The sequence below is a fragment of the Myotis nattereri genome, assembly GCF_964212035.1.
Source record: "Myotis nattereri genome assembly, chromosome: 8".
NCBI classification, from domain to species: Eukaryota; Metazoa; Chordata; class Mammalia; order Chiroptera; family Vespertilionidae; genus Myotis; species Myotis nattereri.
This window is the reverse complement of record NC_138083.1, coordinates 59747552-59775351: the sequence shown is the minus strand read 5'-3', so window position 1 is coordinate 59775351 and position 27800 is coordinate 59747552. Positions and strand designations below refer to the sequence as shown.

The 27800-nt window shown below is 40.4% G+C and overlaps 1 protein-coding gene across 3 annotated transcripts in view; it reads left to right on the top strand.

Annotated features, from left to right (window-relative positions):
* The window catches only part of EPB41L3 (erythrocyte membrane protein band 4.1 like 3), a 220820-nt gene that overhangs the window by 74842 nt on the left and 118178 nt on the right, over positions 1 to 27800 (top strand). For 2 of the 3 annotated variants that reach the window (XM_081097416.1, XM_081097415.1), the window contains exon 1: positions 6781 to 6910. The exons of the other annotated variant lie outside the window; for it this stretch is intronic. The gene's annotated coding sequence lies outside the window, so the exon portion shown is untranslated. Of the gene's footprint in view, positions 1 to 6780; positions 6911 to 27800 lie in introns of those variants that run through there. 3 annotated transcript variants of the gene reach the window in all.

The window sequence follows — 27800 nt, the reverse complement described above, 5'->3', positions numbered from 1 at the left end:
CTCTTGCAAATTGATGCATATAACGACAGGATCCAAGCAATACATCTTGCAAAATGTGTGCTGCCTGTTATAGTATAGGCTCCCTTTAGTTCAGCTCACTTATATGGCTGAATGAGGCTTGCCCTCCACACTGTTCTCTGCTTCAACTTCTATTAAACATCTATCTGAATAATATACCAACTTTGTCACCTGTGTATTAGTGTTGTACACTGGTCACCTAGATCAGTGGTTCTCAAAATTGAGTGTGATTTTGAATATCCTGTGGAGCTAGTTAAAAGTGCCTGCTCTTTGAACCCCACCCCGGAGCTTCTGATTTGCTTGTTCTGGGGCTAGACCCAAGAATCTACATTATTAACAAAGTCTCCAAGTGATTCTAATAGAAACTAGAGGCCCGATGCACAAAATTCATGCGAGAGTAGGCCTTCCTCCAGCTGCCAGCACCGGCTTCCCTCTCGCACCCGGGACCGGACTTCCCTCGCAGCCTGGGCTTAGTCCGGAAGGTCGTCCTGAAGGATGTCCAGTCTAATTAGCATATTATGCTTTTATTATTATAGTGTGAAAACTTTTATCACTTTCCAAGATTATTGTTGATATGAACATATAAAAGGTAAACTCTTCGCAAACAGCCTGAATCGATAAATTCTGGCATCCTCAGATTTGTATCATCCGCAAATAATCCCATCTTGTATGTTCTGACAGGTCCCGGATAACCATCTTAAACAGGAAAGAGTCAATAGCAGAGGCTTCCTTTAAAATGGCTTTGACCTATTAAACACCAGATTTATTTCAGGGATATGGATATTCTAGATAACGTTTTCATTGATTCCCAGAATGTTTTGGAAGCTGTGGGCAAGAGTAGAATCACATTTTCAGATTGTACCCACACTATTAAAGCATGCATGTAGTTACGCTAGCGATTTTCAACTGATATGCCGTGAGAATTTTTAAAACATGCAGTGCCTGACTACTCAGACAGGGCACTGACCTCTTTTCTCTTAGACTGTCAAATTTTAAAAATGACAACAGCTAACACAACAGTAGCTCTCCGGTGTGAATGAATCAAAATTTTACCTGTTTTCTTGTTTGTTTGTTTTTCTGGCAGATTGGCAAAAATGTAATATAATTTTTGGTGTGCTGCTGAATTTTAGAAATTAGTTTCTGTGTGCCATGAGATGAAAAGGTTGAAAATCACTGAGTTAGGTAACTGATAATGGGGGGGGGGGGGAAATTCTGGAAAACAGGAATCAAATTAAGCAGCAAAAAGATGGCGTTTTTCTTGATGTATTATAGCTGTAAATGTCTTAGTTTATAAAGTTATCTATGACATGTTTGCCTAAAGAGAGGAACATAAACTTAGAGTCAACAAGTTAATAAACAAGACATCTGAATGTCTTACTTATTACCCGTTTTTCTCTCTTGGTTAATTCTTGTTGATTGCTGTTAGAATGAAATATAATAGCTGGCTAAGATGATTTATAACTTTACAGGAGACTGAAAAGCTTGCTGGCATTTATTTTATGACTTTTGGGGGGAAAGTGATTAAAATGTTAAGTGTCCTTGGCATAACCCAAAACTGACCATCTCTTTGGGATATCAATGTTGTTTCAAATAGTGAATAGCTTGGGAGCTGAATTTAGTAATATTACAGATTACCTACTTTCTTTCTATTTTGCCATTATATATAAAATGCCCTAATATAAAATATCCTTAATGGATTATTATTTTCACTTAATGGGAGGAGAATAAAATTAACCAGCATTTAAACCTTGTAAAAATCTGAGGATTAGAATAAACCTTAAAACTTTGTTAGAAATTATTCTATTTAAAAGTGCTGGGATTTACTTCTAAAATGTACTAGAAGTGGGAAAAATGAAATAATTTAATAAGGGTAGTATATTTTAATACATTGGAATTTACATAATATGTTGATCCTGCCTTTATAACTAATATTTTTACAAGAGAACAAAGGAAGCAAATAATGAAATTTTGATGAATAGGAATTATTTTTTAATGATGTGGTGTGTCTAAGCTTTGGCCCGCTCATATGTACATATTTTGTACATTTTGTGCTGCATTTGTACTTGTTGGTATTTTTTAAATTTCATTTTGCATCTGTGCTCTATATGTATACATATGCCTGAAATGATGTATAGGGACCCAGAATAAAGAGAACATCTGGAAGCCTTAATGAGCCATAAATTTAACATTATTCTAGAACCTAGAAACTCTTAACCGAATTTTTCACAAGAATTAGCTTTGTTGCTTTTGAATTATGCACTCATCCCTGTATTTCTCTTATTTATGGTCCCTGGTAATATTGTGGCTGCATACTTTGTGTCCTGATTTCAAGGACTTGACATGCAATTCAGGTTCCGACATACTGAGCATACATTAAGTCTCAACTAGTTACTGCAAGTGTAGGCATTTTACCAAGGCAGCTTAGGTTGAAAGAGGTAACTTAAAGGACTAAAGAATATGGAGATACTTTTCAATATCACAATTCTCTAGGTAAGGGTGGTCTGAGGTTGTCAGAGAAATGAGTGGTGCATGTCTTATTAATGTTTGTAGGGTTTGGTCAAGCTTCAATATTCTATCAATCCTTGTGTTTGAGGGCAAAGTTCCAATGGACAGATTCTCTATCCTTTTTTTCTGGAGTCTCGTTGATGAGACTGTCACTATGGCTGTAATACAACCTGAAAACTCTGCCCTTGCCTTGGCTCTCACCTTGGAGTTATTATTGTTCTTCAGGTAGCAGAGTATCAGTGATTACCAATGAGTATATATGATATTGCTGCTTGTAGTTAGACTGAGGTTCATGGGAAATGCTGCCGCCACAGCTTGGGATGAAGCTACATATGTAACTAACTTGAAGTGAGCTGTGCTCCTTTCTCTGTACCACGGCTAGAATTCTTGTTGGTCTTTAGTGAAGTATCTTATATGTACTAGAGCAATTTCAAGAAATCCATAAGTAAGATTAGGTTGTAAGGTAAGCTTTAGTATGGCAGAAGAGACTACAATGAGCATGTTGACACTAGGCTAAAGTCAAGGAATGTTTTCCCATGTTTCATGGATTATTTCAGGGTTTGCCATGTGGACATATTAAACTAGAAATCTGACTGAGTTCTCATGCCATGTCTGCATTAACTCTCTGGTACTATGTAAAAGGCGGTTTTTGGACTTAAGATCTACTTTTCTGTAACTTATTGGAAAAGCACCATGAGGGGTTATATACTGACAGGAATAAAAAATTCTTTTCTTTGTTGTTAATCTTCACCTGAGGATATTTTTTCATTGCTTTTTAGAGAGAGTGGAAAGGAGAAGGAGAGACAGAGAGAGAAATATCGATATGAGAGGAACACATCAATTGGTTGCCTCCCGCACACGGCCCAGGACCGGTGATCAGAATCGAACCCGGGACCCTTCAATCTACAGGCCGATGCTCTATCCACTGAGCAAAACCAGCTAAGGCTAAAGAATTCTTTTGAAGTGAGAGGGATTAAGGGAGAAGTTAGATTTTCATGAAAGGAAGCAAATTCAACTATAATCGCATCATTATATTGCTTTCTACTTTGTTACTTTCCTTCTCTTTCCATGTGGAAGAGCTCATAATTTTCTTTCCTGATGAGAGTAAATAGCTTTTTCATTATTGCTTTTACTCAGCAGGTATTAAGATGTGATAATGTCTTTTTATTTTATAGAACCTAGTATTTTTTATTAAATTTATTGGGGTTATACTGGTTAATGACATTATATAAGTTTCAAGTGTACAATGCTTTATCATCTGTATATTGCATTGTGTGCTCACCACCCAAAGTCCAGTCTCCTTCCTTCACCATATATTTTTCCCCCCTTTATCTTCTTCATCCCCCCCCACTTCCACCCCCACCACTGCCTTTCCCTTCTGGTAACCACCATACTGTTATCTGTCTATGAGTTTGTTTTTGTTAGTTGTTTTCTTTTTTCTATCCCACAAGTGAAATCATATGGTTCTTGTCCTTTTCCATCTGACTTATTTTGCTTAGCATGATACTCTCAAGGTCCATCCATGCTTCACAAATGGCAGAATTTCATCCATTCTCACGGCTGAGTAATATTCCATTGTATATATGTACCACATCTTCTTTACCAATCATCCACCAAAGGACACTCAGGTTGTTTCCATGTCTTGGCTACTGTGAATAATGCTGCAATGAACAGGGGGTACATATATCTTTACTAATAAATGTTTTCAAATATTTCAGGTAGATACCCAGAAGAGGGGTTGCTAGGTCATAATGGTAGCTCTTTTCTCAACTTTTTGAGGACCTCCATACTGTTTTTCAAGGTGGCTGTACCAGTTTACATTCCCACTAGCAGTGTCTGAGGCTTCCTTTTTCTCCACAACCTCTCCAACACTTATTTTTGTCTTATTGATAAGAGTCATTTTAACAGGTGTGAGGTGGTATCTTGTTGTGGTTTTGATTTGCATTTCCCTAGTAGCTAGTGAAGTTGAATGTCTTTTTCTATCCCTGTTGGCCATTTGTATATCTTCTTGTGAAAAGTGTCTGTGCAGATACTCTGCCCATTTTTAATTGGATTATATTTTGTTGTTGAGTTGTATGAGTTCTTTATATATTTAGATATAAGCACCTAAATGGAGGTATTGTTTGTAAATATCTTCTCTCTTTGGTCGGTTGCCTTTTTGCTTCATGGATGATTTCTATTGCTGTGCAGAATGGAACCCTAGTATTTTTTAAACATAAAAAATTTTGAAAATAGTAACTTATTTTATACATGAGAAGCTGAATACTCAAAGTTAAATTGAAAACTTAGTTCATTATTCAATATTCATTCATGAAAATGTTCAGTGCTTGGCTTGCAATGTACCCAGTGAGGCACTGTGGGGAGACAGAGTTGCCTAAGTGGGCTCCTACATTTACCCAGGTGGAAGGAAGAGAGTTTATTACAGAGATGCAAGCAAGTTACTGACGGACAGAGCTATGTGCTGCTCTTGAGTTTGAGATTTCTTTTTCTCCATATCAGTGCTGGGAAAAACAAAAAAAGAATAGTGGAAAGTGCTGGTTAAGCCCAAAAGGTTTCATAGTCATTGCTTCCCAGATTTACTACTAAACTAGGAAGAAGTATGTTTATTTTACTTCAAATTTTGAATTCATGGAATACTAGGATAATTAGCTAGGTACTCCTAGCTTTAAAAAAATATTTAGGATTCCAACATTTTCTCCCAAGGAGACAAGATATTTGTACACTATTGCTAATTTTCTCCATCGTGAGAAAGATTGGTTCATGAATTAGAGAGAAACAAGTTTGCTCTCAATTTAAAAAAATAGCAAAAATATGGCAATAAAATGAATGAAAATATGAAACCATCTGTGTCTCAAATGACAATGCCAACCGTGTTTGTTTGTAAACAATACAATTTGTTAACGTCCACTTTTAAAGGAGTGTGCCATAGTGTGCACACAAAAAAGGAAAATAAATCCCTTCTTCATTCCAGATCTTATATGAACATAGGCAGCCATGTAAGTACAGATGTGATATGTGCATGTACGCCTCTAACATTCATGTGACCCTGATAGGAAATTAATACAGTGATCCCCAAATACATCACCCAGTATTTGAACTATCACCTTTATCTGCCACTTAAAAGGCATTGCAGGCCCTTCTTACCTGTTCCTTGGAACAATGCCATAGTCACTTCCTATCAGCCCCTGGTATTTGCCCATCCATTCTAGTCTTTGCTGTGTCAACAGATTATTTTTCCAATAACGTAAGTCACATTTTCTTGCTAAAGATTTTTTCAAAGCGAGCACATCTACAGAAAACAGGTCCATAAACTCCATAGCAACAGAGTAACACCATAATTTTCGAACCTTCTCTCCCATACAATCTGAAAAATGTCCCCTCTCCTTTTCTATTGCGGTATTCCCTGTCCTGGAAACCCAAGCCAACTCTCGGGGACAGAACAGACCCACTGGTCTCTGCCACCAGCATCATGATCTGCATCGCATCTTTGGCACCCAACAGTAAATGCAATCTTCTTGTGAGTCCATTTTCCCTTTCTATATGACTGGTGAGCTCCTGGAAGGGTGATTAGGGAGGAATACATGCAGAGGGCCTTAAACATTGTAATAAATACGCCTGGATTGCTTGGTTAGAACTTAGATGTGAGATAAACCAGAGTGTGAGCCCCCTTCTCTCCATTTCAGTGTAAAGCTTCTCAATAATGACTTCTTGTTAGTCTGGGAAGCTTGGGAGAACACCTGTAACTGTGAACATTTATGGTGGGATGTGCGGAGGAGGCGGCCGCAGAAAACCCTCTTCTGTCACCTTTAGTTCATTCAGTTCTTCTCTATTAATATTTCTTGGGGGCCCACGTGTGCAAGATACCAACAATTTGAATTTATTTATTTAATTTTTTTTACTTTCAAAAAGAAAAAAAAATATTACTGCAGTCCCTAAGTTAATAAATAACTCACCTGAGGTCAGGAACACCCTCCCCCACGCTCAGAGCCGGCCTGTGGGAGGGCTGAGAAGGGGATAGAGGGCCCTGGCGATCATCGAAGTGGACATCCAATGGCTAACGCTATTGGCAACCGTATCGAGGCGTTGTCCCCACGCCAGGACGAGAAGGTGGCTAGCAAGTAACTGTCCTGAAGTACTGCGGCGGCCCCCTCCCCCGCAGCCGGAATCGGGGTGGGGAGGAGGCCCGTGCGCTCTGCGCGCTCGCTGGGCGTGTGCCCCCGCGCAGCTCCGCCGAGCCTCCGAGTCCCCTGCAAAGGGGGGCGGGGAGCCGCGCAAGCAGCCCGCGTCTGCGGCTTCCTCCCCACGCCCGCGCCTCCTGCGCACCGCCCGGAGGACGTGCGCCGAGCCGTCCCCACGCCGCCGCGCGCCCGGCTCCTGCCCAGCCAAGGTAACTTTTCTGCCCGCCGGAGCCGGGGTCTCCGCGGGGGTCTCCCGTGGGCGAGGTGCGGAGGGTGAGCCGGAGGCCGGGGGCGAAGCGCGCGCGGCTGCGCCCCTGACGCGTGGCCCCCGCGCTGCCGGGTCGCCGGAGCCCAGATCCCACGGAGCCCGCCCCGGGATCTCGCCCGCCCGCCCCCGGGACCCCCGCCGGGCCCAGCCTGTGCGCCCAGCCCGGTGCCCGGGGACGCGCCGCTCCGCCCGCCGCCGCGCTGCAGCATCTGCTGGGCCGGCGCTCGGAGCCTGAGCGCCCGCCTCCGGCCCGGGGGGCTCCCCCTGGGAACCCTCGCCGGAAAGGGCGACTCGGTTCCCGCGTCGTTTCTCGATCCATTTGCCGAAATCCCCCGTTCGGGGCGCCATGTTTTAAGTTATCCCTGGGGGTGGGGGCGAGGGCCAGGCGGGCTGCGCAGGGCCGGCGGGGGCCAGGGGGTGCGACACTGCGGCGCCGCCCTGGGTGGGTGGCCGGCCGGCCGGAGGCGCTGGGCTGCGGGCTGGTCCTGGGTGCAGGCGCGGGGAAAGGTGCGCTCCGCACAAAGCATCCCCGCTCGGGAGCAGCCGGCGCTTTTATGTAACTTGTCTCCTTCCTCGAACTGGGGCAGCGTCCCCCAGACGGTGGCGGGAGGTAGAGCCCGGCCGACGGGGGATGAGGATGGAGCGTTCTAAAGACTTAGCTCTTGACCCGGGCACCTGCGGGGCCCCCCTGCGCGGGGAGGCCGAGGCTGGCCTGCGGGGGCTGGGGCCGGGGCCGGGGCGGGACGCTCACCTGGCGCCCGCGGGGCTGCGAGCTGCCTGGGGAGATGTCTGGGAGCGCGGCCGGTGGGGGTGGGGAGGCCGGGCTTCGGGCGCCTGGAGTCGTGGACTCAGCCAGTTCCTGGGGGTTTCCCGGCTCCTACCGCGGGGGCTTGCTTTCTCGGATTTCCCCTCTAATCTTGCTCTACTTCTTCCCCTCCCTCTTCCCGCCTCCCCCTTTTACCCCCCCCCCCCTTCCCCCATCAAGTTCATGGCTTCTGCAATGCGGTGGGTGTGGTTACCCAGTAAATTGTAACTGTGGTCCTTTGCAGTGGGAGCGTTGTTTCCTTTCCGTTTGTTTTTTTTTTTTATATTTTTTTATTTAGGGATCCAAAGTTTTCTAGGGTTTTTTCTCCTCCAGCTGAAGTCCCGGGTTAAAGTTGGGAAGAGATTATTGCGGAATAGAATGATAAAGAAAACATGTGTTATTCATTACTCCTGGAGGCTGGGCGGACAAATCCTGAGAGGGCCAGGCAGTCCTGCTCATGCAGTGCTTCCATTACGTGTTTAAGTTGGTGTTTCAGCTTTTTTTTTTTTTTTTTTTTTTTTACATTTGCCTCGTGGAATTGCTTTTGCAGATTTCCTGCCTGTCCTTTTTGGGGGCCCATTTTTAGGCTCCCTGAGGCGACCAGGTGCGGTGGAGTTTTCCTTGCTAGTGTTAACTTTCCCAGTGGAAGAGTCATCACACCAAGTGTTAAAAACCCTCTTTTTAAATTTTACACTGACTTTTAAAGTCTTAAGGAAACTAAAAAGATTAGACTCCACTTATATCTGGGAACCCTGGACGTAACATCAATTACAGCAAATTAAGCAGAAATGCCCTATTAAGAAAAGGGCGAACACCAAGCCGGAGTGAGCTCTGGGGAATGGGAGGTGATTTATGTCTTGGCTGAGACAAGGCTATAAAAAAAAAAGCATGTTATTTTGGCATCAAACTTTTAAAACTGTTGTTGGAGTAACAAAGCTATTGTGAGAAGAAATAAATTCTAAATTGAGAAGTGTGACTTAATTTCAGAAGGCATTGATAAAAATAAAACAGCGGAATACTAAGTACCGTCTTACTTGCATTATCATTTTCTGATGGTTTAGGAAAGGGAAATATAAAATGCACAAGTTACTGCATAAAGTTTATACTTCAGGCAAATAAATTTATTTGCAAAATAGAACATGTTTTTTTGAATGGTATATCAGTAACAAGAAGAGTGCCACTTTAATTTGTAAATCCCTTTTAGGTGTAGGTACAGGTCAAAGGTCAGTGTCTCTGAAATATTTTTCTTTAATGTTTAAGTGATTTCTTCTACATAAAAGCAATTTAGATTAAAAGTCTTTTTTTTTTGTCTATTCTTGTACAGTGTTTGGACTTTGGCCAACTTTGAATTGTTTTGCAATAGGAGATCAGGGATTTTTTTTTTTTTTTACTTGATTAGATGCTCTTTCATATGTGCAGTGGCTTTTTGAAATTGTTTGGTCAGATGTATTGAGGGACCACCCAGGTAGAAGAGAGGCAAGCCTTCATGTACTGAGAGATATGGTATTGTCATTATTTTGGGAATCCTTCTGGATTGGGTTAAGTATGTTGGGTTAAATATGTCAGAACATGCTATCCAAGAGATTTTCCTACATGCTGTAAAATAAGTATTTATCTTTTAAGTTAGTGCTTTAAAAAAAGTCTTAAAATTCACAAATTAGAATTCATATCCTCGCCAGTAAAATGGAACTCTAAGAATGGGCTGGAAACAAGTACATGGTTCTTTTCTATGAAAATTTGACTCCACTGCAGAGAGAGGTTTTTTAAATAGTCTACTACCTAGGTCATTTTTAGTTTCCACAGTCTCTTCCAAGTATCCAACCACAGTTTTCCTCTGAATGTCAGCTTTGTTATGACTTACTATAGAAATTATAGACTTGCATTGAAAACCATGAGTCAATTTGTCTTTAGCACCACTTCATGTAGAGAGATCTTTAATGGTGCCATTGCTGCATGTATTTCTTTCAAAAGGCTAGCTAAGTGCTAATTTGTTGGGAATGCATCAGATGCTCCTGGAGGGTTCTGCTGTCATTTGATTTGCCTTGGCTGCAAAGAATTATGTGCTCACAAGCAAAGACTGGAGCAGTGAAGTCATTGCCCTGCCCAGTGTTGTGACATCACTATGGCTCAAAGGAAACAAGGGTGGGGCAGACAAAACCAGATGGTCCGAAGCTTCTTGCTGGCTTTAACTTTGCCTGATAAATGAATGAGACTCGCCTTTCTCAAGTTGAACCACGCTATAAGGTATTGTTTAGAGAATTGGAAGGTAGACATGAATGAATGGGAAAATGTGTTTCATAGATAAAGGAAGAAGGGGTTTTTTGGTGCAATGGTAGAAATACTTAACGATTCCTTTTTTGATGAAAACGCTGTATTTTTTTTTTAGAGGCCATTTAAAATTTTTCTTAGCGAACAAGAATGAATCTATATATGTTTTTATGCATGGGGCAATATATTTCTTACAAGTCTTTGAACCAAAATAGCATTCTTGCTAAATTCTTGATTTAGATTATTGGTGTTGTCTTTTTTAAGTGCTTATCATGATGGTTTATTTTCTGGGTAGGCAGTGTTCTGATTTCTTTTCAAGTGACTTGATTGCAGTTGGCAATTGTGAAAAAGTGGAAAAAGCTACAGATTTCACAAGGTTAGAAGATACCTGCAGTGATTTGGGGTAGTTTATTTCTGTTTACTTTTTTGTTTTATTTGTAAAATGTTTCACAATTTAGCATTTTATTTCTAACTTAGAATTCGAGTGCAAAGATGATCACAGACACTTTTCATCCAGATAAGTGATGAATAAATTATAAGAGGAAGTCTGAAGTTCTGAAACTATGAAGCACATTTTATGCTTTGGCTTCTGAACTTAATGTGATGGAAGCATAAAGGAAGAACCACAGAATAGCTGCAGCTTTCACTGGCTTTTCTGTGCCTCCTTTGGTAAGATGACTGTCATTTTTTCATGTGAGTGTTTTATGTATAGGGGCTCTGGCAGTTCTTATTTAACTGTGTAGCTATTCCAGAACACATTTCCCAAGCAAAGGGAAGGGGAAAATAGGAAGAATGGCATAAAAAGAGAAGTTGAAATTAGGTACCAGAACTGCAGAAAACTTGGTTGAAATGTCTTCTGTAACTGCATTTTTAGACCTGGCTGGCGATGACTGGTTAAATTGCACACTTTAGAATCGCAAGCTTCTATTAGCACCAAACCCCTAATTCTTTCGTAATTTGCAGTACAGAGCAAAAGCTGACAACTTAATGTTTAGATTGCTGACATTTTGATAAATTGTTCTTATAGCCCTTTCTTGCAAACTTAAAAAAAAAAGCAAAAGAAGCAGAAAGGTCTATAATAGATCTAGATAACAAAACATGATATTTAACCTGTCTCATGCGTCTGTTTTTCTCTCAGTTACATGGAGTGATTGCTTGATGTGAGTAGGAACTTTTTTCTCTTGGAGTTTCATCCCCAAACCAAGTACAGGTCTAAACACAGTGTTGAGTAAATATTTAAGGAAATGAATAAAAAAATGAGGCTTTTAAGTGGCTTACCCTTCACTACAAAAAAACAAAACAAAACAAAAAAACAAACATTTGAAAAGGCTTTAAAAGCACTGCTGCTTTATTTTAAAATTGAGAATTACTGGACTCATGAATGTAGTCATTATTTTTAATGGCACCATACTCTCCATTACAAGCTTGCTACTTGGTCCATAGCTCAAGTTAGGTAGGTTCTGCAGGTTTTGCCAAATCAGAGAAGAGAATGCTGCAGGTACCGAGAGGAAAAAAGAATGGCTTTTTTGAAGGGAGCTCTGCAGGCCGCCTGCTTCCTTTCCTGCCAGCTGTAATTGGTGCCATGGAGGACATCAGTGTAGAGGGACTACTCAGAAGAGGAGGGATCAGACTGGAGTGTGACAAAAGCTGAAAATAGATTAGAGCTAGGTGATAATATTGATCTTGATGTTGAACTAAAAAGAGAAAACAAAATTTTGTTGTAGATCTCTCTTCTTTGGTTATTTTTATACTAGAGGTCCCGGTGCATGAGATTCATGCACTGGGTGGGGGGGGGGGTGCAGGGGGAGTCCTTCAATCCGGCCTGCGTCCTTTCGCAGTCCGGGAGCCCTCCTTGGGCCTAAGCTGGCAGTGGGACATCCTTAGCACTGCCTCGAAGGTGGGAGAGGCTCCCGCCACTGCCTCTGTGCTCACCAGCCGTGAGCCTGGCTCAGGGTTTCTCTGGCTGAGCAGTGTTCCCCCTGTGGGAGCGCACTGACCACCAGGGGGCAGCTCCTGCATTGAGCATCTGCCCCCTGGTGGTCAGTGCGCATCATAGCTACTGGTCGTTCCGCCATTTGGTGGATTTGCATATTAGCCTTTTATTATATAGGAGGAGGATATATAGTGTTTATATTTTCAAACAGTTTTATTTTGTGTGTGTGTTATAAAAATTATTTTAACAACTTTCATTATTTTTAAAAGAACCCTTTTTTCACATTTTAAGATCTCTGAAATTGGTATGTGTCTTACAGTTGCTCACAGCCATGTGGCAGAGAGAAAGCTGCCAACTTAATTCATTGATTAGGAATGTGCATCAAAAATTAGAGAATTGGCTGGGTTGGTGTGGCTCAGTGGTTGAGTGTCGACCTATGAACCAGCAGGCCATGGTTCAATTCCTGATCAGGGCACATACCTGGGTTGCAGGTTTGCTACCCACCCACAGTCGGGGTATGTGCAGGAGGCAACGAATCCATGTGTTTTTCTCACATCAATATTTTTTTATCTCTCTCCCTCACCCTCCTTTTCGTTTACTCTCTCTGAAAAGCAATGGAAAACATATCCTCAGGTGAGAATTAACAACAACAACAAAAAAAAGAATAAACCTAAATAAATCTAAAAGAATTCTTTAAAGAATTAGAAAATAAAAACTCCAGTGTATAAGTCATAGCTTAATTGGCAGAGTGCTACCTAATATGTTAGCACTTGCAATTAATGGTTTCATGAATTGTATGAAATATGACTTGTCATTTGGCTATGCACATTTTTTCAGAAATGCTTTATAATGTTCCTTGCTTATTTACAAGGCTCAATCCATGTATTATTAATTATATTTTTATGTGCATCTCTTTATAGGAAAAATCTATTGAGTGATCTTCATTTTCCATTTTGACTTTTCCATTGTGTTCCTTGGATTATGGTTGGACTTTAAAAGATATTAGTCATTCCAGAAGTCAAGAGGCCTAAATTTAGCTGGAATGCAACCTTTACCATGGGGAGTAGCAGATGAAACTAAGAAGGGAGTCTGATTATGGAAGGTTTTTGTTCTGTATATGAGACTAAGGGATATTTTGGATTTTCCTCTATAGTGGGGAGCCATTGAAAGTAGTTGAGTAGGGAAGAAGAATATCTGGGGAGAAGGTAGGATGTGTATTAAAAGAATAGGAGTCTGGAGACAGATGGTTTTTATTAATTGATATCCAAAAATGTTCAGATATTGAATGTTATGGTTTTCCTTTCAGTGATTGATATTTGGCAACTCATGACATATTTTTTGTGGTCATATTTGCTTGAAGATTGCATATTACTTTGGACTGTTTGGAGTAGGAGATAAGATATACAGAAGCCGGAGAGATTTTCGTTCTTACTCTTATTTATCCTTCCAATTAAAACATTCTCATTGTTTCAGATATTAAAAATAATGCATGCGTGCTCTAAAATATATTCTAATAATACGATAAAACAAAAAGAAATCTCATCATCTAGAGATAGCTACTGTTAATATTTTTGGCAAATATCCTCATAAAACTACCTCTCTGAATGTATAATGTATTGTTGTGAGTCTTGGAGTCAGACCCAAGTGGGGCTCCCAGGCTCACTATTTAATAACTATGTGACATGGGTCAAGACTCTTAACTTCCTTGAGTCTATTTGCTTATTTATAAAATGGCCATAATGCTTAAATCTCAAGGCTATGAGGATGAAATGATTATGAAACATGCAAAACACTAAGCATAAGTGCCTATAAATAGCAGTAGCTTTATTTTGTATATGTATAGATGCATAGATAGGTACATAATATTTTACATGAATTGACCTCTAGTTGAAATATTAGTATATAAACATATTCTTTTTTATGTGACAGTATGTCCTGGGAAAGCCTTTTCATGTATGCAGCTATATGTCAGCACTGTTATTTTTAATGGGGAATCTTTTCTTTCAGTCCTGCACAGCACTGACCTTAGCCATGATGGTTATCTGAAGCCTTGTCCTCCAGCCCCTCCCTCTCCCCATACTTACTGCCTGCACTTTTCATCATTGTCTTCTAGCACACACATCCGAGGGCTGTGGTGAAACAGGACAGCTGAGCAAAATTAAAATCTCTAATGATAGTACCTCTCACTGCTGTGTGTGAATACTTAGTTTTAATGAACTAAAACAGCCTGGACTCATATATTTCCTAATTTAAACTTTAATGCAGAGTCCCTTCACAGAGGGCTGACCTCCATGAGCACCGTCTGACCTTGAGGTCCCAGCTGCCCACTGCTTCACACATGTGTCCCAGCATGCCCCAAAGGGCAGCAGATATCACAGCCTGGGACTGAGCTAAACTCTGGATTCAGAGTCAAGACATTCCAGAGTCTGGGGTAGTTTGGGAGGTGTGAGGGTACAGGGCTCCCAGAGATAGAAGTTACATTTCTCTTGGTCATGTTCTGAATTCTGAACCCTTCCTTTGCCCTCAGCAATAGCTAACAAATCAGTTCACAGATTTCATGCAGATTCTCTGGGGATGTGGGCCACTCGCTTATGTTACTGATAAGCACATGGTTTCTACTGAGCTTAGGTTTACTTGAATCCAGTCTTGTTTTCCCTATATTTATGCAGCTGAGGAAAATAACGTTGTAATCCTAAGGTGGTGCTAACTAGAATGGTGCTCCTAGACTTCTGTTATGGAGCCTATGCGCTTAAGGCTGGGCCTGTGAAGTGCTGGCTTTTATGTAACTTGTTTCTAGAGTTGCTCACAATACAGAGATAATAGAGAGTTTTTGGAATTACATTATAGAGAATTCTTGATTTTTGTCTACTTTATCCCATAATTTTGTACTGTTAGGTGATGACTTTTAACTGTAAGAGGAATACTCTTAGTGGACTAAGTATAGGGTTGGAAAAGTAGAGATTGGCTAATTTGTCTACTCAAGACATTTAGAAAGTTTTCCTCGATTTTTGAAGTCTAGATAGCGGTAATTCATGGGCAGGAGCTGTTTTGTAGGATAAAGAAAGATGTGAGTTAGAGAAGATACAGATGGAAACATCTGCTAACCTTCAGCTAGGACAAGGTCCCCCAGCTGTGAAGTGCTAATGATGATGCCAACCTCAAGGATGAAATGAGACCTATATATTCAAAGACATCTGGAGCAGTGTGTAATGAGAGTGCGCCCATAGTAAATGTTTTCTCATTTCTGCCGGTAATGTTGTTTACCTACTTTGCTTGCACCTTGGGACCTATTGGAAGGAATTGTGAAACTCCAAAGATAAATTCTCACTTATGACATTCTGTCACAAGCCCCATAATCCAAAAGATGATCCTTAATGAGAATACAGATTTTGAATCTCTAAATAACAATAGTCGAGGTTTGCAAAGAACTAACCACAGTGGTTTTCAAATTTCCATATGCAACAGAATCACCTGGGGAACTGTTGAAAAGCAATTTCTAGGGGCCCATCTACAGCTCTCAATTAATAGGCCTGGAGTTGGGTCAAGACATTTGGCTACAAGTGGTCCCTGAACCAAATTTTGGGATGGGCTGTTTTAAGGGATCTTATCTTAATGACTTTTCAGCTTACTGGCTATTGTCTGGTATACATATAATCTGGAAAGATAATCCATTGTGAGTAAGGAGTACTAATTTTTGAGAGAAAGTTTAGCTATGGGAATTAGTCTTGATGTAGGAATGAGTCCTGACCTTGGATTGAGAAAACCTGGTTTCATTCTGGCTGGTTCACTACTTACCACTTTTGTGGTCCTAGGAAATTTTGTAAAATTTAAAAGGTAAAGGCAGTAAGATTAAGGGATAGCTTTATTATCTATTAAATAGGAATGATAGTAATTATGTAGCACAAAGGTCAGGAGTATTAAATGAGAATCTGAGTAAAAATACATGACTCTTAATACATCTTCAGTTGGAGTTAGTTTTCTTATGATTGATGATAGAAAAGTGGGGAAAATCAGATAGTGAAGAAAGGCTGCTCTGTGAATAATGTGACTGCTGATCACATCAGACTGAGCCATTCAGATCTTGTAGATGTTCTCAAGATATTATGACATTCTTAACTTATATTCATGAAACTTAAAATGATTAGAGGCATTGTTTTCTTTATAGATGTTATTATTTTTATTGATAATAAAGGATAAATGGTCAGATTACATTATAAAATTCGTTAGCTTTTTTTTCCCCTACACTCATATTCAAGAAGGTTACACATCTCACATAAGCCATATGTAAAGGCTACAAGACAAAACCAAGGTCACTTGTAGTTCACATTTAAATTTCTTAGGATTCTAAGATGGTTCCTAAGGGAGCTTCTAGTCCTTGGTGCTACAGTTGCAATACAGGGTTCCCCAGGTCTTGGTAGAGAGAGGCAGCAAGACTCAGGAGTTATTTAACCATCTTCAGACAACTGATGATAGTGTGCCAAACATGCTACTTTGCACTTTTGTAAATTTCTATTTCTTGGTTCATTCCTTTCTCCTTTTATTAGCTCATTCCACAAATGTTTGTGGAATGCTTGTGACCCTGGCACCTTGCTTGGTGCTAGGATTACAGCAATGAACAAGACAAACCAGGCCTCTGCTCTCCCGGACCCTGTATTTTTAACAGGGCACAGGTAATGCACATATAAACAAATATGGTTTCCGATAGTGCTGAATGCCCTGGACCAGGACCAGGTCACAGTGACTATGCGTATAGAGCAGCCGTGGGCAAACTACGGCCCGCGGGCCAGATCCGGCCAGTTTGAAATGAATAAAACTAAAAAAAAAAAAAAAAGACCGTACCCTTTTATGTAATGATGTTTACTTTGAATTTATATTAGTTCACACAAACACTCCATCCATGCTTTTGTTCCGGCCCTCCGGTCCAGTTTAAGAACGCATTGTGGCCCTCGAGTCAAAAAGTTTGCCCACCCCTGCCAGTGATGGCGAACCTATGACACGCGTGTCACCTCATTTTTTGGTTGATATTTCTTTGTTAAATGGCATTTAAATATATAAAATAAATATCAAAAATATAAATCTTTGTTTTACTATGGTTGCAAATATCAAAAAAATTCTATATGTGACACGGCACCAGAGTTAAGTTAGGGTTTTTCAAAATGCGGACACGCCGAGCTCAAAAGGTTCGCCATCACTGGTATAGAGGGCTATTTTAGATACTGTCATTTGGGGATGTTTAATATTTTATTAAGCCCTTCTTGTCTGCATCCTTCTTCTCTGCAAGCATGCTATCAGTTCTCGATGGTAAGCAATAATGGGCAGGGACCACATCTTTAATCATCTTTGTGTCTTTGGCCTAGTACCGTGGTCGGCAAACTGCGGCTCGCGAGCCACATGTGGCTCTTTGGCCCCTTGAGTGTGGCTTTTCCTAAGTCTTAGGAGTACCCTAATTAAGTTATTAACAATGTACCTACCTATATAGTTTAAGTTTAAAAAATTTGGCTCTCAAAAGAAATTTCAATCGTTGTATTGTTGATATTTGGCTCTGTTGACTAATGAGTTTGCCAACCACTGGCCTAGTACAGTGCCTTACAATGGACCCATGTTGACTGCTTAGTAAATAGCTTTTACTCTTGCCTCCCTTTTCTTGTACCTTATCTTTCTTGTGATATTATTTTTACTTAGGATATACATCCTCTTCTTTCTTGTTTGGTTTCTTGTACTATCTCACTTAGATGAAACTAATGAAGCTTGTACTTAAATTTGAATTTGTAACTTTATAATATTTTTCTTAGAGCATATTCCCAAACAGTAAAAGCTTCAGTGCTTACAAAACCTGCAGCTGCCTCTGAAGCCAGCCCACACTCAACTGTAAGTCTAGTTAACCAGAATCCAGAACTTTGTGTCCCAATTCATTCTTTTTTTTTAAGTATCTGATGGGCACATAGAAGAGACATATTCACAGGCATGAATTTACTTGTTACTTGACTAAAAGAAGTCACTGAACCTCTCAGAGACATAAATTCATATATAAATGTGCGGAACAACCCCTTTCTATTTGTTACGGAATTACTGTGATGTGACACAGTAGCACTTTTCGAGCTATGGAGATGCGTGCGACAATAATTGAGAGTGTTTTTAGGGAGTTAAGATGGCAAACACTTAGGGGAAGGAACATCTGATTTCTTTCATGCTCTGCTCCCACCCGTCTTCATTCGTTCTCGTAATAATGGAGAATATCCTGAGTACTTACTGAGAGCCAGCACTCTGCAGATGTTGGTGATAGCACAGTGGACAAAATGAACAGCAGTGCTTACTCTCATGGGGCTCCCTGTCACCCAGGGCACAGAGATAAGTAATTGCCTGCTTGACAGTTGCAATCCACAATGACATATGCTGTGGTAGGGGGTTTGGGGCACTAAATGAGCAAAAGGGAAGCTCACCTACCACACCCTGGGGTGTGGTCATGGGAGGAGCGGTCCAACCTAAGATCTGAAAGATGACCTAGAGTCAGCATATGATGGAGAAGGCAGAAGGCCTGATAGGGTCTAGAGGAGGTGAGTGAGCACATGTACAGAGGCCAAAGGGTAAGGAGCTTTGAGGACGATGAGATGTGCCTTCGAGGAGGTGAAGTCGGAGTTCAGAGCCTCAAGAACCATGTCATCCTGAGGGTGATGTGGGGCCAGTGAAGAGTTTTGCCTTGTTGGATGACAGGGTCAAGTGTGATTTTTAGGAAAGTTACTATGGCTCTTGTAGTAATTCAAGGAATTTACTTTTTTAAGAGACAATCTATCAATTGTAGTTAAAATTACAGTTATTGAGTCATTTTTTGAGTGAATGAATGAATCAGTAAACTCAATAAATTCTGACTTCAAGGCATTCTAGCTTTGTAGGAAATAACCTTAAAATGTTACCTTTCTATAAAATAAAAGTAATCACACTTTACAATATACCCAATTATTTCAGCAAGCCCTGTATGTAAGTCCTTTGCACATGGAAGTACTCAGTGGCCAGTAGCAGTATTACAGAAGAATTAAGGGTGGTCTGAACTAAAGAAGTGATAGTAGAGATAGGAGGAAATTAATCATCTGAAAAATGTTGAGATGTGGCAGTTGGAGGCTGTTGGGTTTGGGAGGTGAGGGAGAGGGGTACGGACCCTGGGGTACTGTCTCTGGGCTGGTATCCCCTGAGGAGGCCCAGGGGATGGGGTGTTGCTGATGGTGGTGTAGAGGTCAGAGCTAAGCCCGAGGGTCCTGTGTGGACATTGGAAGAGAGATGTCCAGGAGCCTTCATGCAAGAGTGTGCAAGCCAGAGAGGTTCAGCTTCAGCATCAGGACAATCATTAAAATAAGATGGTCCTGAAAGCCGTGGAAGATTATTTCCCAGAGAGAGGGAGAGTGAAGGGAACCTGCCAAGGAGGAAAGTGGAAAGGAAAAGGGGAGATAAAATGTATTTCAAGAAGGAGCAGTGGCCAGGATGACTGAGTATCCAGGCGGTACTGTGCTTGGTATGCAACTCTGCATTAAGTTGCAATGATGTTGGTGACCTCACAGTGAGGAGCCCAGAGAATAGGACCAAGTTCCCCTTTTGTGCTCCTGTTCTTCTGCTTCCGAGCTTTCCTTTCACCCCTTGACCCAGTTCATCCTGAGGATAGAGCAGACACTGCGGGAGGAGCAGTAAGAGGAAAGTAAGGAAGTGGGAGAGCTGGCGTGCACAGCTGGGATGCCTGGATGCTCATGGGAAAACTGGAAGCACAGGTGAGGTATGAAACAAATATTTTATCCATGGTGTTCTCTCTTTCTAAAGAAGAACAGTGAGAAGCAAAGGTGACATTGCTAAAAATACCTACTTCCTGTGTAGAAAAGGGGCTGTATTTAAAATTGTGACAGGCAGCTTAATTTAAAATGCTAAGCATAGATTTGCCATATTTTCTTTTGTGCAAACCATAGCAGGCTCTAATGTGTAGTTTCCGAGTGCCAGAGAAGGGCTGACAGCTTTTTTATTCTTTTAATTTGCTCCCTCTCTCCTCATGATAGCAAAAGTAATGCTACCAGTGGTAAAATATTCTTGATTGAAGTAGAACAGAAATATCGGTGCTGTCTTGTCTTTTACTCAAAGATAAACACCAGAATGACCCATGGATCGTTAAGTAAGAAACCAGAGGATGCTGAGATAGGCATCTTTTTTAAAGATAGTGCAAAGTATTTCTGATCCAGGAAAAGGTAGAATAATAGTATAATGACCAGCTGTGTACCCAACATCTATAATAATTCTATAATAATAAAAGTATAATATACTAATTAGACCAGACAGCCGAACGACCTTCCAGATGTCATTCCAGATGTCCTTCCAGATGAAGCTGCCATGGTGGGGGCTGAGACAGAAGCAGTTAGGGGTGATCAGGCAGGCAGGCGAGCGGTTAGGGACGATGAGGCAGGTAGGCGAGTGGTTAGAGGTGATCAGGCAGGCAGGAGAGTGGTTAGGGGTGATCAGGCAGGCAGGAGAGTGGTTAGGGGCGATCAGGCAGGCAGGAGAGTGGTTAGGGGTGATCAGGCAGGCATGCACAGTGGTTAGGGGCAATCAGGCAGGCAAGTAGGTGAGCAGTTAGGAGCCAGCCGTCCTGGATTGTGAGTGGAATGTCCAACTGCCAGTTTAGGCCCGATCCCTGTGGCAGTTGGACATCCCCCGAGGGGTCCCGGGTTGCGAGAGGGTGCAGGCTGGGCTGAGGGAACCCTCCACCCCCGTGCATGACTTTCGTGCACCAGGCCTCTAGTCAACTTAAATAAAACATTACCCCAAATTGCTTAATCTCCCCCAAGTCCTTCACAACTGTATCTACCCCTGCAGAAGTAACTCTTCTTCTGAATTTGTGTTTATCATAACCATAAAATTTCTTAAGCCCTTTCCAAATCACTACTTATATATTGCTAAGTTTGTGGTACTGTTTTTAATGTTTAAGAATCTTTAAATGGTATGCTGTATATATATATCCTTCTGTGGCTTGCTTTTTTTCATTCAGCATTATGTTGGTCTCTGTCGTATCTGTATCTGTTGTATTCCATAGTATATTTCGTACTAGTGAGGACTGGATGCTTTAACCCAGGTTCATGACTCCCATACCCATCCTTGCACAGGGTCATGCTTCCACCTCTGAGATGCGGTACTGTCCCCTAGCCTGAAATATTCTCCCCCCGTGAAGATTTCCACAGCTTGCTCCTTGCTGATCCACCCCCACCACCTCTCATCCTGTTTAACACTGCCTGTTTCCCTTCCTGGTTTACGTTTCTTCATATTACTGCATATTTTAGTTACATTTGCTGCGTGTCTCCCTCAGCTAGTATATCAGCTTTGTGAGGACAGGGCTTATATCTATTTTGTTAACTGCCATAGATTCCAGCTCTTAGAATAGTGCTAGGCACATAATAGGTGCTCAGTAAGTATCTACACTAATAAAAGAGAAAGATGCAAATTGGCCATACCTTCGTGACACCCACCAGCCAATCAGGAGTGAGTATGCAAACTAACCCAACAAAGATGGCGGGTTAATTTGCATATGCAGGTGCCAAGCGACCAGGGATGGGGCAGGATGCATTCCACACCGCCCCAGGCATTCTGGGCCCGAGTGAAGGCAGAAAGGCAGCTCTGGGCTGGAGTGAAGGTGGTGCCGGCAGCGAGGGGAAGGAAAGCCCATTCTTGCTCAAATCTTCATGCATCGGGCCTCTAGTTTAAATATAATGTGAAACAGTCCCATGAACTTATGAACAAAAATTGTGGATAAATATTTAACATTTTATTTAGTGGGTATGGTTTTGTTAAATGCGACTTAACTTTCAATTGTAAATATTACCTTAAGCAGTAAGACTCCTGATGAGAAGACATGATCTTGCCCAAATGGCCCACAGGATCTTCTTGGGACAGAAAAGAATTAGTGTGTGTGAGGGACCAAAATCTTACTTCACTGATAAGAGGTTTAGCCATGCGTTGCAGGGTGACAGTTGGGTTCTGGTCATTTTCAATTAACTGGGACTTGGGACACTTTATGCTCATTATAGTAATTGTTCCCCTCCCCCAGAATTAATGCTTATACATTGTTAATACTTTCCCAGACATACTCTCTGGCCTGCCCCCTTCATTCCTTTCTAATTTTAGCAGTCTAAGGTAAACAGGGTTTTTTTTTCTTACCAATGAATATTCCATTGTCTGGTAATTTGGGAAATAATTTGCACACCTCTCATTTTCAATCTTTGTATTTAGTACTGGGAATTGCAAAGTGTGGTTGGTTTTTAATTCTGAGCTCTTCAGAATTAACAAGTAGGTAAGTGAGGTTTTGATTAGGCATGCATTCTAATCAAAGGAAAATGAATGATAATTTTTCATTGGGACTACTGTAGGAAATTATAGGTATAAAGATAGAGATTTGTGTTTTCTTATTGGAAACATCATTTATAACTTAGTTTTGAAGACTTTCTTACCCCAAAAGAAGTTTTATAGGAAATTAAATTTTTCTCTAAGCCTGAGTATCATGTCTACACTTTTAGAGGGTAGAGATCCAGAAGTTGTTTTTATCTAGCTCCCGGTGCTCAGAAGACCTTGGAGAAATTAAATGGTCTCTTTTCATATTAAATTTGATTTTAGTTCCTGTCTATGCTTTTCATCTTGTGCCAATAGTGACTTATACATGGATAAGGCTCTAAAATCAGTCTGATGCATTGAATGTGATTAGTAAAGGGGAGTTGATTGAGTGGTAAAGAAGATACCAGGTAAAAGAACGCCAACAAATAGGACAGCTTGAAAATGTTCTATTAACTGAAGGTCGGGGACCTGCACCCTCCATAATCATCCCTTGGGAACCACTTATATTGATGACCCACCTGAATAGGTTTAAGAGACACACAGGTGTCCACTTCTTGGGATCCATCTGTATTTGGATCACTGACTTTAGGATAACAACCATTACTCAATTTGAAGCTATTGTATTCTTTAGCCTGAGCAGTCAGGATTCTGTCTTCGGCCCGGATCAGCAAATTTGATGTTTGGAAGCTCCTTTGAAAGAGTCTGTAATGACATGGATAATTGTTTTTATGGCTTTCTAGTGAAATGGAATTGCCTGATAGAGCTGTCTTGTTTCTTGGTGTTCTTTTATCTGATAGCGAAAAGGATATAGGGTTGAAAAACGTTTCAGGAGAAACACCAGCATCATTACAACCCTCATAAGCATTAAATATGCATTGACTGTTTCTCCTACAGAAAGTGTTTTCTTGGAGGGGGTACTGAGGACACTGCAATGATTTTAATGCATCCGCCTGATAAAGGGAAGTTGACTGAGTGCTCGAGAAGATATCAGTTTAGATTTCTCTAATAACAGAAGATTTATTTATTTTTTAATATATTTTTTATTGATTTCAGAGAGTAAGAGAGAGATAAAAACATCAGTGGTGAGAGAGAATCATTGATTGGCTGCCTCCTGCACACCCCACACTGGGGACGGAGCCCACAACCCTGGCATGTGCCCTTGACCGGAATCAAACCTGGGACCCTTCAGTCCACAGGCCGACACTCCATCCACTGAGCCAAAACAGCTAGGGCATAATAACAGAAGATTTAGAAGGCCTGTGCTCTCTAAAACCTTTAAGTTCTAAGAAGATATATATTTTATATTGTTATTACATACATAATTTCTGTATTATATAATCTGCATATTTAATCCCAGTTCAATCGCTTTTTACTAGAAGTGCAGTCATAGGCAAGTTATTTAGTGTTTCTTAACCTGCACTTCTTTACCTGTATCGTATGGCTGGTAATACTAGCCTAACTGGGTTTATGGGAAGTTTATGTGCATGACTATATCCAAAATGGGAATTGTAGTAAAGTTGACCTCATTATGTTACTGTAAGGGTGATTATTGATTTTACAAATACTTTATAGAGTTCATTGTGAAATGCCAGTCCATAGAGCGGGATCAGGTCCCTGTGAAAGTTTTCTTGGCCATGGTGTCCCTCTGGGATTAACTCCTCATTGCTTTGGTTGTCTGGGTCTCAGGCAGAACATCAGCGCAGGCCGCCCCCTGGGCTGTCAGGCTCTGCTCTTGGACCCAGTGGGGAGCGAATGGAAGAAAGGTCATGGAACTGGGGAATTTTGTTACTGGGCTGCTCTTGCATATCATTTTAAATTGAATGAAATGAAATAGGGCATTTCTGTTAAACTGGGTTTCCCACAATGAATGGTTAAAAGTGAAGAACTGAAATAAGCTTGGCAATTGATCTCACAGAACTCCTCCATTGCATTGGAGAACTGCGCCTCACTCCTTTCTTGTGATTACTTGGGACTGTCAGTGTAGGGTGCCTGCTCCCAGGATAAAATGATAGGCAGGTGGTCCAGACCCTGTTCCTGGGAAGTTGAATGTATCCTCCCCAAGACTTTCATAGTGGGACTTTCATAGTGGATAGTGGGAAGGTGGCCTTAAATTTCTGAGTGGTAGGGGTATAAGAATGTGGCCTTCTTGCTTGTCCCGGAGAGCATGGTATCAACAAGGGAGATGAGATTATGTTTTTGCAAAGTAGAATCCCTGAGGTTTCTGGAACTGTTTTGTTTCTTGCAAATGACCAATGGAAATGGCCCAAATATTTTTCTTTAGATTTTAGAAATGGCCAAAAATATCTTTTGTTAATTAAGGATAGTAGGAACGTGGCTGTTAGCAGTATAATATAGTAGTAGAGAGCCCAGCCAATCACTGTATGAGAAAAAAGTTAAGTAATAACCTCTTTATGTTCAATTTCTTCAATTGGGAATAATAATAATAGTACCTGCTTCATAGGTTTATTGTGAGAATATATGTATATTTAGCTGAATTAAATATACATATATTCATATAAATCATATATTTAATATACATACATAAATATTTGTAGGGCATTATAAAGATGTAAGCTATTTTAAATCTTTTTTAAAATATATTTTTATTGATTTCAGAGAGGGAGGGAGGATAGAGAGAGAGAAACATCAATGATGAGAGAGAATCACTGATTGGCTGGCTCCTGCATGCCCTTCACTGGGGATCGAGCCTGCAACTCTGGCATGTACCCTAACTTGGAATCAAACCATGACCTCCAGATTCATGGGTTGACACTGAACCACTGAGCCACACCAGCCAAGCTAAATCTTTTATTATATTTATTTTATTTTTTTAAGCTTAAATATTTACTTATTTATTCATTAAAATAACAATGAACATTGTATATATTAACAACATATTGTTTTGAAAATAACTGTTTTCTAAAATAAAAGATACATTTATTGAGAAGAACAGCATTGGCATATATTTTACAATCCCTAATGTCTGCCTTAACAGAAACAGCTGGGTTTTCACACTTGTTTCTGTCTTCAGTATATTGTGAAACACTGTTTTGGTTGGAAAATATTAAGGAAACCCAGCCTTACATAGACATGTAGTTGGAAATGGAAGGAGTCATTAATAGCTTTTTCAGAGAGTTGTGGATATTCTTGTTTGGTACTATGCCAAATTGAGACAAGTTTCTGTTTTTTAAAATATATTTTTATTGATTTCAGAGAGGAAGGGAGAGGGAGAGAGATATAGGAACATCAATGATGACAGAGAATTGTCCATCAGCCACCTCCTGCATGCCCCCCGTTGGGGATCGAGACTGCAACCCGGGCATGTGCCCCTGACGGGAGTCGAACCTGGGACCCTTCAATCCGCAGGCTGACACTCTATCCACTGAGCCAAACCAGCTAGGGCAAGACAAGTTTCTTAAGAAAAGATGCATTATGAGATTTGAAACCATAATAATGAACTTTTCATACTCTCTTACATTAAAATTTATTGATTTTTTTTAACATTTGGAATGAATACTTTACCCATGCATGATTTTGTAGCATCATGTGTTTTGGTCATTTGGGAAATACCAGTATGAGTTCATTGAGATATGCAGATCTTCCTTATACAATATTAAATCTTTTATTTTTAAAGAAAAGATTTTTTTTAGACTAAAAAACATAGTAAGAACATGATCTTGGACAATTCTCAAAAAGGTCAATTAACAAGCTATATGAAAACATTTCAGCAGTTATGAAAACATTTTAAAGTTAGATATATTTTAAAAAATGAAAATGGAGGAAAATTACATTTATTTTGCAACAATATTATACATACCTAACTTATATAATGTAATTTATAGCATCATTCCTTTTTCAATTTGGAGTGTTTCAGTTGACAAAACCCCAATTTAAATAATCTGAGGAAGAAATGGAGAATTTATAAGGAGGAGACTGTGATGGCCTAGAATCAAAGGAGTGAAATGGGAGAACTTGCAGGGATCCATATCTGAGTAGCTTCTACTTGGAAGTCATTATGCATAATTTTTGCTTCCCTAGTCAAATCTACACCATCTCATGTTCAATAATGTCAACTGACCAGTTTGTGAAATCTAAACGTGCAGAAACCATGGCTTTTCAGGGCATTCGTGTCCCTTGTATAGTGCATTCAGGATACACATGTGTCTGTCCTTGTGAAAGATTTTAATGGGAATACTCATTCTGTATATTCCTGTTTGCTAAACCCAATGGTTTTTTTGATGCTAGGTCCTTGATATTACTTCTCTTTCAATATTAAGTTATAGTCTGTATAATGTGATTTATGCTGCATTGTAGTAAAATGGAAAACGTGTCTGTTATTTTGTGTTTGTTGGTTTGCTTTGTTATGAATTCATTGTTTAAGATTTGGCTTCAATTAGGATGACTTTTAAGACCAATTTTAGTTACTCATTTTCTCAGCTCATTGAAATTAGACATGGTCAAAAATTAAGGGAATAGGTGTGTGCTTTGAAGGTTTGAACTCTAATGAAATTTTATGTTGAAAGGCTGATGACTGCACTTGAGTGTATTTGAAAGTGAGTACAAAAAGATGAAGTATAGCCCTAACTGGTTTGGCTCAGTGGATAGAGCATCGGCCTACGGACTCAAGGGTCCCAGGTTCGATTCTGGTCAAGGGCATGTCTTGGTTGTGGGCACATCCCCAGTAGGGAGAGTGCAGGAGGCAGTTGATTGATGTTTCTAACTCTCTATCCCTCTCCCTTCCTCTCTGTAAAAAAATCAATAAAATATATATTTTTTTAAAAAGATGAAGTATATAAGTTTCTAAAAGATAGTCTGTTGAGTATAACATGCATGACAAATACCTTATTTCATCTGGATCACCATCGTATCTCCTAATAGACATTGTTTTTATTATTATTCTGTAACTAAACATCTATTTGGCATTAAAGGGATAAATGTTTCTGTTCTACAAAGATAACTCTTTAACTTGTAAACAACTTCCCAAGGCTCATAGTTTGATAACATTTAATTGCATTCTTGCTACAAGTTACAATTTCAACTGTTAATATTACATATTATGACTAAGGTTTTTTTTATGGCTAATGTTGAGACTAGTTGTCAGTATTTCAATATTTTATGGCCAACATAGTATTTTGGTGCCAGCTGAGTTAGTCATTTACATTCACTCACTTATTCACCAAATATTTCCTGACTACTTATTATGTGCCAGATACTTTCCTACATAGCAGAGAACAAAACACAGAAAAACTTCTGCCCTTCTGGATCTTATACTCTAGTCTGATCTTCTGTGACCTCGAAGCCGACAACACCATTGTTTGGCAGATATTACCCCCAGTCTATAAATCCTGAGTGGAAGTTTCGGCTTTATATGCTTTTTCCTTGGGAGGTGAGGAAGGGGTGCGTGAGTGATGTGACCTGGAAGAGAAATAAAACCAAAGGTAATTAGTGCAGCATTTTCTTATTTTGTTCCCCCAA